The sequence below is a fragment of the Ischnura elegans genome (genome assembly GCF_921293095.1).
Source record: "Ischnura elegans chromosome 13 unlocalized genomic scaffold, ioIscEleg1.1 SUPER_13_unloc_1, whole genome shotgun sequence".
Lineage (NCBI taxonomy): Eukaryota > Metazoa > Arthropoda > Insecta > Odonata > Coenagrionidae > Ischnura > Ischnura elegans.
In genome coordinates, this window is record NW_025791657.1 from 4,853,078 (window position 1) to 4,863,485 (window position 10,408).

General features: G+C 36.9%; 1 protein-coding gene across 7 annotated transcripts in view; it reads right to left on the minus strand.

Moving 5' to 3' along the window:
- Positions 1-8,474, minus strand: part of LOC124172285 (zinc finger protein 37-like) — a 56,207-nt gene extending 47,733 nt beyond the window's left edge. For 5 of the 7 annotated variants that reach the window (XM_046551712.1, XM_046551711.1, XM_046551708.1 and 2 more), the window contains exons 1-2: positions 8,182-8,473; positions 6,001-6,082 (exon numbers count right to left, since the gene is read on the minus strand). The gene's annotated coding sequence lies outside the window, so the exon portion shown is untranslated. Of the gene's footprint in view, positions 1-6,000; positions 6,083-8,147 lie in introns of all 7 variants that reach the window. The other 2 variants (XM_046551709.1, XM_046551710.1) reach the window with 2 other exon arrangements.
- Between the last annotated feature and the right edge of the window lie 1,934 nt (positions 8,475-10,408).

A 10,408-nucleotide genomic window follows, 5' to 3' on the forward strand; every position in this document is an offset into this window, starting at 1 on the left:
TTGGCATCCTCCCCAGCAAAATATACCTAAGAGATCAACTTCCACTAACCCAGTCTCATGACGCCAAACTCACAGAAACTGATCCGGTCCGAGGATATATACACCCGAGGATATAAAATGGGCAATGCGTGTCCTGAAGAAAAATTACTAGATGAAAATATTTAACCATATAAGATGGATGGAAGAAGACCCTTTTTGGATTTATTTTTCTCACAAGAATTATCAAAATTTCCTGTATCTCCGATTACTGAAAAGCTCATCCTTAATATGACTTGGATTTCTTCAGGAGAGAGAAGTCGCTTGATCAATTCAAGTCAACTCTCCAAGCCCTTCAAAACAATACGAACGTTCTCTAGCTCTAACATCCATCCGACCAACTGATTATCCAAAATAAGCTCCATTATAGACGCATTCAAGCAAACAATGAAGAAAGTAGTGACCCCCTCACGTGGCCTGTGTTTGGAAGAGTCTATGGTTCCATTGAGAGCTAGGCTGGGATATAGCAAATATATGATGGGAAAGCACCTCCAGTACATAATAAAGTTGCACATGCTGACGGAAGCAAAGGGTTTGGCACAGCAGGTCATCGAAACCAAGCAGCTTCCAATTCAGAAGAGTCTGAAAATGGGCATTCGGAGAAGATTGTAAAAAATTGACGGAGAATCATTGTGACTGTGGCCAATCCTTTTACATGGATGACTTTTATAACAGTGCAGCCAGTTCTAGATTCCATCCAAATGGAAAAAATTATGTGACGGGGATATTGCGGTGAGCCAAGAAGGGTATTCATTCCATTGTGCTCTCCCAGGAATTAAAGAAAGGTGAGGTGGTGGAGGCCTTTTCTGAGGATGAAATCTGTTTCCTAAGGTGGAAGGATAAAAGGGAACTGCGGATGATCAGCACTGAATTCAGTGAAAAAAAAATGACTGAATCCACGAAAAGACAAGCTTGCACACCAAGAAAGCCACTGGCGGTGGTTGAATACAGCAATTACACGAGTGGCATCAAACCTAGGGATCAAATTATGTCTCATCCATCATTTTTAAAGGAGAAATTTTTAATTCATTTAAAATCTATTTGAAAGGAAATCCATCAAATGGTTAATTCACCTGCTGAACTCACAGTTACTGTGTTACTGAACCATATTTTTTCATTCACAGAAAATTTTTGGAAAATTCCTCTCAACGACTTTCGAATTCAAATTATAGAATATCTAAAGACAATATCTATATCTCAACTGCTTTGAAGAGACAGTCATCCTAGCCCACTTCATCCAAAATCAGGGGACTATCAGTATATTTCCCTGACTATGCAACAGACAAGAAAGACAGAAAAGATGTAAACAGAAAAGGTTTAGGTAGTGCTTCAAGAAGAATGTCCACTAGGACACATCATATTACTGCCCCACCTGCCTGGCTGAGCCTTCATTGTGTCTCGAGTGTTAACAGGAGTATCACAAGATTTTTTTATGCTGAAAATTATTTACAGAGCCCGACAAAATTTTTTTTTAATGCATATCTTTTATATTTTCTAAGTAAATTTGTTTCTTTAATGAAATGATATTATTTGATATAAAGCAATTAGTAAATGAAAAAATCTTCTTCAAATGCTAGTCAAATTCTGATCTGTAAAACGATATGTTTCATTAAAATAATTCTTCGTTTACACAAATTTTCCTTTATATTCATAGACCTATGTATGACATTATACTATCTTTTCCATAGGATATCATTTAGCTCAGTCACATTTTCCATGATTGGGAAGATCACTTTTGCTGGAAACATTTGCAATATTTACTTTAGTGCAATAAAACGTTTAAAATTGTATTTAATTGTATCATTTCCAGATTGAAAAATTAACCCTTTCACTGCGCAAATAAGCTGATGTAGGCTACTGAGGGTTCCTTGCGGCTACTGATGGGCAATAAAAATAAAAAGAGGAATAAAAGATGTCTGCATGACATCCACTTGTCAAAGGAAGAACTTCTAAGCACCTATGGACTCGAAAAGTAGATGCATAGTTCAAATCGTCAATAGACGATGGGACCAGGTTAAGGGTAATATTAGCTGAAAAAAATGATTAGGTTTGAAAGGGTTTTCGCTGCAGTACTGACAAAGGGCAAAGAAATATACCTGTGTTGCCAGAAGGTATCACAACTTTGACAGGATACTTAGGAAATTTAAATTTCAAATTTTTAACGAATGAAGGGTTACTTCTGGAAAAAAATAGTGAAAACGTGTACCCAGCATCACTAATCATAAGATCACGTCGTTAAAATACAAATAAAAAATACAAATTTTTTCCAAAATGTCTGCCACCAAGCATTTTCTCTAAAAGATGGTGAGCACGGAATGTGTTGAAACGTGGTTTAAGTTCTCGCATTTTGTAAAAGCCAAATAAGCAATCATTGAATACGGTTACCAAACATTTTTAGTAAGGAAAATTAACAAACGGCAAGCTATTTTGAGCATCATATGTAAATTTCAATAATGAATAGATGAATGAACCGGAAGCAATCGAACATAATACAAAATAAAGCAGACACAACAAAAAAACTCAGATCCAAGTAAGGCATTGCCCAACATGATATTAGACTTTAATCACTTTCAAAACCATAAAAATCCTTTTCACTATCACCACCATCGAAAACAAGAATATTCTATATTATTTCTACTGTATAGATACCTTATCTTAACTTATACGGAACCAAACTCTACAAATGAGGTACTTAAATGCACAGAATTTATCAGAGAACATGCGACGGCATATCCTACTTCCTAAATATTGCTATTGTTCATTTAAATTGGTTTTTAAATAATTAAAAAAAAACAATAACCAGTAAATATTCCTGACGATAACGGTGCACAAACTGATACATTTGTTCATTTGCAACAATATCTCGCATTCTTTATATAACTTTTATCAAAATGTGGCTGATTCCACAATCGAGTCTCCTGTTGATACGTAAGTATGAGTCATCATGTGCGTTTAACAGAGGATAGTGTAATTACTTCCAATGCTGTATTTAAAGAGGTCCTCTGACCTCAATTTGTACATGAACATTCCAATTAAATTTGTACATAAGACCCCGCCTATTTTTTCTAAATTTTAAAATTAAAAAACGCGCCTATCCCTCTGTGGACCTGCATTGAAAAGAGCGGGTGCAGCACGCTTGTGTTGTTATGTTGTTGTTTTTTTAGCAGTCTTCAGTTAATCTTCCTCCAGTCGCCATGTACACATAATTTTTACGGCAGGCGGTGGACCAAAATACCTCGCTGCTGCTCTGTTTCCATGCACTTTGGGGTCGTTTAACACTCCTAGATTATACTGAATAGGGTGGTTTCCTATTATTTTTTTATTGCCTAAATCGAAAGATTATTACTCCTGGAGTACGTATTTCACGCTTTTAGATTTTTAAATGACGATATCTATTTTTCGCGATCAAATGAAAAGTGAAAAATTTAAAGCGCGCGAAAACGCGACGCGTAAGTAGGAATGAAGGGAAAAAGTCCGTACGACGCATTTCTGGTTCCCCCTCCCGCCAGGTAGGTGACATTGATCGAGGCTCTGAGCGCTGATAGGACGCAGGATGCTAACGGGTAGCTGAGTACCTTCCTGTCTGGTAGCGCATGGCTTAAAAAAGGTTTATTAATACCTTATCAAGGGAAGAAAACTTTCCGACCTTAGCCAGTTTTAATAGGTGATTATTAAGACATGTTTCCCTGAGCTCTGTGACTCATGCATGCATTGGTAGCCTCTGACGATGCATAACTCCTATCCTCTTGTGTAGAAACTAGGTCCCTGTGACGTCACGTGGAGTGGAATCGCATGGGCGCCAATCTGGCCTTTTTCAAATGAGGATAAAATTTGACCCTTGCCATTCGTCTAAACAGGTATTTCAAAAACCAAATAATTTGTGTATTATGAATACACTAATGGTGGGTAACGAATCGCCATCAATGCCTTTGTTTTCTTTGATGAAGGAAACTACCCTATTGTATAGTTTTAAAGTTCGTTTCCTGTAGTTATATTTTCCGGGGTGTTTGAAGGAAAAGTTTTAAGCACCGATAACGACATGTGTGTTGGGCGTCAAATGTTGAACGATTAGTGCAATGTTGTACTATGTCCTTGCTTTCCGCTCTGAAGGCAGAGCAAGCGCTACTAGTTTTGATTTCTTTTTGACGGGAACGGTGCGGTATCACAAGGAAACCATCCCAGTTCTCACCTTTGAGCTATATTTTTTTTGTCAAAAATTTAGTTCTAAGTGATAAAATAAATATGGAAGATGTAGAAAAAGTTATCTTTATTTGGGCAAAAAATAGCATTCGGTATTGAAAGTGAACTTGTGTTCTTCACGCGTAAGACACAGGTAACTTTTTAGAGACCAAATTTAGTAAAAAAGAGGGCATCTTATATGCGGTCAAATATTGTAGGTCTTCATAAAAAGAGGTCAACTTCACATTGCTCACTTCAAGATGACACACTTCATCTTTCATCAGCAAAAAAGGGTGAAAAACACAAGTACCAGGACCTCTATTTTTCAACGAAGCTACCAACTTCAATTCCACCAAAACAAAAGAGAGACTGTTGATTTCTGCAATGGCTCATATAATAGGGTAGTTTCCTTCATCAAAGAAAACGAAAGGCATTGATTGCGATTCGTTACCCACCATTAGTGTATTCATAATACACATATCATTTGGTTTTTGAAATACCGGTTTAGACGAATGGCAATGGTCAAATTTTATCCTCATTTGAAAAAGGCCAGATTGGTGCACATGCGATGCCACTCCACGTGAAAAAAGTGACCGTGGCGGACACAATAGACCCACGGACGCGGTCGCCCCTCACGATCCGCCTTAGCGCGAGCCCAGTCCCTTCTTCGGCCGCTCAGGTCGACCTTTTCCTATCCTCTCCAGGCGGTCAACTACTGTTATTTGCAGTGTGTTTTCCAAAAAAATATTTGTTGCGTACTTTTGAAATTCAATGCTAGAAATGAATTCATCTTTTTTGCTGACCACATGGAAATTTCAAACAAAATTCTAACGTTAATCTCAACGGAGTTATAGATCAACAAGTAAATACATTAAATCCGTCTAAATCAACGTTAGAACTTCGTTTAAAATTTCTGCACGCTCAGAAACAAAGCACAAAATTCATTTTGAATGTAAAAAAATCGGTGCGAGCAACAAATATTTTCATATATTTTGCATTAACATTTTAGCCAGTTGACCGCGAACTCGTGCTAGGAAGGGGCTTATAATCCTTCTTAGGGTCTGGGACAGAGGCAGAGGAAAGGGATCGGTGCCCTCTGAGTTGGGTCCAAAAAAGGTTAGGGAGGGACCCGCTGCCTTTAGTTGACGCGGAAAGGCTTCGTACAGAGGAGTAAAGAAAACTCTCAAGAGACTCGTATTGAGGAAGAATTTCCTTCAACGAAGGTCCGGCGCGAAAGGGTTAAGTGTGCAAACATTCATTTATCCTCAATATTAAGCATTACCTATCCCCACAGATTTCATTGCAATTAATTGTACTTTAGACGTAAGGAAGAAAAATCTCTTCGTGTTTGTGGGCAACAAACTTTGATAAATTCAAGAGGTTGATGTGAATAAAGCAAACCTCTGCTAGCTTCAATACTAATGCCTCAATTGAAAATTCATTGGTACTTTATTTATACTGCAAAATGACATTAATGCAAGAACATACGGTATTCAGAATATCAATACTACATCCAAGATCGGTTGATATTTATTAGTGGCTTTGTATAGACAACAAAGCGTCTCTAAAGTGGATGGTTTTCTTCATTTTAGACACATAAGCATGATATCGTAATTGTCAATGGTAGCAAATTAAGTTTGATTTTGATGCAGTAACAAAGTAAAAAAAAATAAAATATGTGGCTACAATGTCAGTTTATAGCACACCCTAACATCTTCTCAAGACCTAATGTTAGCAGGGAAAATGAATACTTTAGCATGTACAGAATGTAATTCCGTCACTTACCAATTAAAATCCAAGGACGAGCAGTAACTGGGGTTCTCAAAATAACATGGATGCAGAATGCGATTATTTGACTGGGTAATGCCTTAAAAAGAAAGATCAACGGATTAAGCAATTGACAAAAATTGTAGTCTATCCTAAGGGTAGCAGTTGATTTGAAAATTCTGCTGGATTATCAGATTAATTATAACAGAACAATATTGTTCTTAGCTGCCGACAGCTTTATTAATTATAAATTATATTTTAATACCCCAATTTCATTTTAATATGCTAAATTTACCAAAAATCACGCATAAAAAATCTTAAATCTTTCATGGAACAAGAAAGAACTACAAATTTTGCACAAGCTCCTTTGCTAAGACCCATGTAGCTGGCAGTACACAGTCATTCAATCATGCGTTCCTTCATATCCACAAGGTCACACCATTATTGTGCATACAAAACATAAATTTATCCTATGTTTATCACAAATAATTATAAAAAACTTAAATAATATTTTACTTGATCAAAGTAGTTCTATGCATTATAAAATGATAATAATATGAAGTGGATTGGGAGCCACTTACGCAAAACTGTATCAGCGTACCTCATCAAACAGGACATATATTACAAAGAAATGAATGCAAGAAAATATGCACAATATGATAACAGAACTTTGCATTGCCATGCTCTAAATAAATACAAGAAAACAGGCAAATAGTTATTGCAGCATTGCAAGGTGGGAATGGAAGGGTGAAGAGAAACCTATGGCATTAGGCTGCTCCGTATTAAATTGTAAAGGGGGCCATGGCTTAATATCTTAATATTTTATAAAATACATATAACACCAGATTCGAGTAAAAGCAATAAAAAATTTGAGAGGCTGGACAGAAAATAAGCTTTCTACAACAAAAGCACACAGATAAAATATGTACACAATTTATTTTTCTAAATTCGCAATATATAGAAACAAATATCATGAATTTAATCCAATTGAGAGACTGGTCGAATTTTCATAGAGTGAACATGAATCTCTGTGCATAGAAGTTAGAATCAGTCAACCTTAACCCTCAATTATTTCAAGTTGAAAAACAAAGTTCGCGACAGAAAGACCGTTGACAAATTTAGGCGTATGCATACAGCTTCGTTCTGATGATCGAGCAGTGGACTTTCGTATTAGGTCAATCTAAACCGAAATATGTACGATACAGCATTGTGTAAGTTAACAGAAAACTATCCAAACACACAGCTATCAACGTTCAAAACACGGTCAACATGCTTAGATATATTTTTTTCGTTTTTGTTACCACTTCTCAAAAATTTTAATCGTCATATGACTTCATAAACATCGAAATTATAAACGGAATAGTCAATTTTAAAAACTTCTGGGCGTTAGCGATGGCAACATTCAGTTGCATTTTTCAGCAGTATAAGTTTCTGATTTGAAATTCACGCTCATTTTATGCTCACGCTCGTTACGCAAATACTATACATTCCCAAGATATAAAAACATTGTAAATATTTAATGCTTAATTGGCGAGGGTTAAAATATTACCGATACTCCAGCAGAGACGAATAGGTGGCTGGATTCGTTAAGAGATGCATTTATTACACAGGATAGTTCCAGCATAAAAAGGATATAAGATCACGAAGGAAATGTGCATGGTGAAATAACATACATGCAAGGGAACGACATCCTTGGGCGATTACGAATGAGCCACACAACGCATGTTTGTATACAATAGTCTATAAACATTTTGGACTTAGCTATTCACAACAAGAATGTAACCCAAATAAATTAAAAAACCGCATGCATGATGTAACTGTGAGGTGCCGATAAGAAATTATGCTTTTGTATTAGATTCAGCTGTACCACTTGGCAATTATAGCAAGTGTGTAATAGATATATTTTTATATACTAATATATAACAACAGGAAGTGACACATTTTTCCCCGCTAACAATGAGAATGTGATACACGAATAAGATTCGGTAACTAGCACATGGGAATACAAGATTACAAAATAATTTAATCAAAAAAACGACAAGACTTCCATTACCATTACCTCTTCAGTGCTTGTGCGTGGGTTAGCTTAAATTATTTCGCTCAAAGACAAGAACAACAAAATAATATAAACACATTAAATACACAAGAACAAGAAATCTACTAACCTAGATTTGAATGACGTCCTGCATCATTTCTTACCTTATCTATATGCAGTATTTCAACTTGAAGATGCAGTCTCTGAACCAAATAGCTATGCCCTCGTTTCGTACCAAAAAAATCAATAACATTTTTACACTTTTGAAGACAAAGCCTTCACATTTTACGCATACAGCTATCTCTCACACCATTAACTATTAAAACTGAGTTCGAAAGAATATCCATGAGGAATTTTGATTAATTGAGAACTGCAATACCTCACACAAATTGAACAGCTACCCTATGCATTTACACCAACGGAAAAAGCGACTCATACATGTTGGCGAAAGAGAAAATCGAAATGCGCCTAGACTCGACACTATCGACTCAGAAGTCGAAAAGATCGACTCAAAGGTGAGGTATCGCCTGATCGATTGTAAAAGCCGCGCGGCGGTCATTACGGTTGGGAAATAAGGTGCTGTGAGGTAACTTGGACACCGTTTTTCAATGTAATAGTACAATATCATTTTCAAATACTTTTTTTGTACAGATAACCCCAGTGAATGGCTGACAAAAAACATGTTATGATTTATCAACAATTAAACTAGCACATCACGCACAGAATGTGATTTCTACCAGTTAGCAATATTTTATATTAATATTATTTTCAGGTCTCAGTTGGCCCCAGTGACCTCACGACTTAAGGCCTAGTTACACGGTACATTATTTTTTACATTTACATTATTACACGGATTCTGTATTTTTTTCTGAATGGTTATGGACAAGATCCACGATTAGGTGATTCCACGCTACCCGGTCAACACAACAACTATGGCTTCACTGTGGCCGGATTGTGGTTTACTTGTGGCAACTATGGCTAGCCACAGATTGCCATATTATGGCCAGACTGTGGTTGCCATGCATAACTATGGCCACACTGCGGATCGTCTCAGGAACGCCACAGATTTGCAAACCAAACATTTGTAAACATAAGCATATTACGGTTGCTATTGATACAGGTTGGTTGGTAAGTTATTAAAATGGAAGTTGGTTGATTCCATGGATATAACGAAAGTGTTTTATCCACATTATGGCAGGCCACACTTTGGCCGGGGGTCAAATTTGAACCGTTAACCGGGGGTTTAAATTAATATGGGGCCATAATGCCAACCCGCTATGGCCACAACTGTTGTGTCGACTGGGTATTTATTTCGGACAAGTTTTCAAACATTTTTTCCCTTTTTCTTCTAATCCTTCCTATAAAAAATATTTTTCCTCGTAAAAATTTTTCACCAGATCAAGCTTCAATCGAGGGAAATCACTTCCAAACTCCACAGTAGATCTACTGTGGAGTTTGGAAGTGATTTCCCAGCACATGGTGATGGCATAGCAGGTATTCCCTTCTCATGAAGTAACTGTTTTGCCTGTCTCACAGTGTAGTCTGAAACATGAAATTCACTCATAATCCTTTTCCTAGACCAAAGTAAAGGGGCCAGGGTCAACATTTGAAGTTTACCCTGCCAGCTAACTGTTGGCAAGTTATTCTTAATTTTAGTCTGCAGATCATTCAATTTGGCTTTCTTTCGCTTGATGAGTTGACTGTCACTCTCATCTTCATCACTACTTAGATTTTCCAGAGATGGATTCACTAATTTCAATGCACCAGACAAGGTGATGCTTGGACTGTGTTATCTTTCCTTTTCCATACGAGCATCTACTGTGAGCAGACAAAGAATGTAATTTCAAAGGAGAGCAGTCTAAAGCCTCCAAACTGCAGTTTGCTTCATCTTATTATCTATCACTTTCCACCAAAGACTTAACTGATGTAAGTTCTTTACCGCTTTCATCAATGCCATTGGAAACAACTTCACTTTTACAAATTTTTGAAATCCTCTTGTTACACCTACAGCAAATTTTCCCTCCAGGCTTCACCAGGATGCCCACTGCTCTCACAGACTTACACTTTTTTTTAGAGGTATGGTCCTCAGAAATTTCCTCACAGGACCTTTATGAATGGCAAAGAGGTACAGCATTTAAGCTGATAACACTTGTATTTCTTTAAGTAGCAATGAAGATGATGAGAGCACACAGTCAATGGTGGTGAAATAGGAATATTGCACTGCAGGGCAATGAAATTTCTGTCCACTTCTGGTAGTTCCTCGAAATAGAAGGTTTGGGCTGTGTTTGTGTAGCTCTTTTTGTGAAATTGAGAACTGAGTTCTCGCACAATGATACCTCTGACATGGCAAGACAGACCTCAATACAAATGAGATGTTAAAATGTAAGCCTG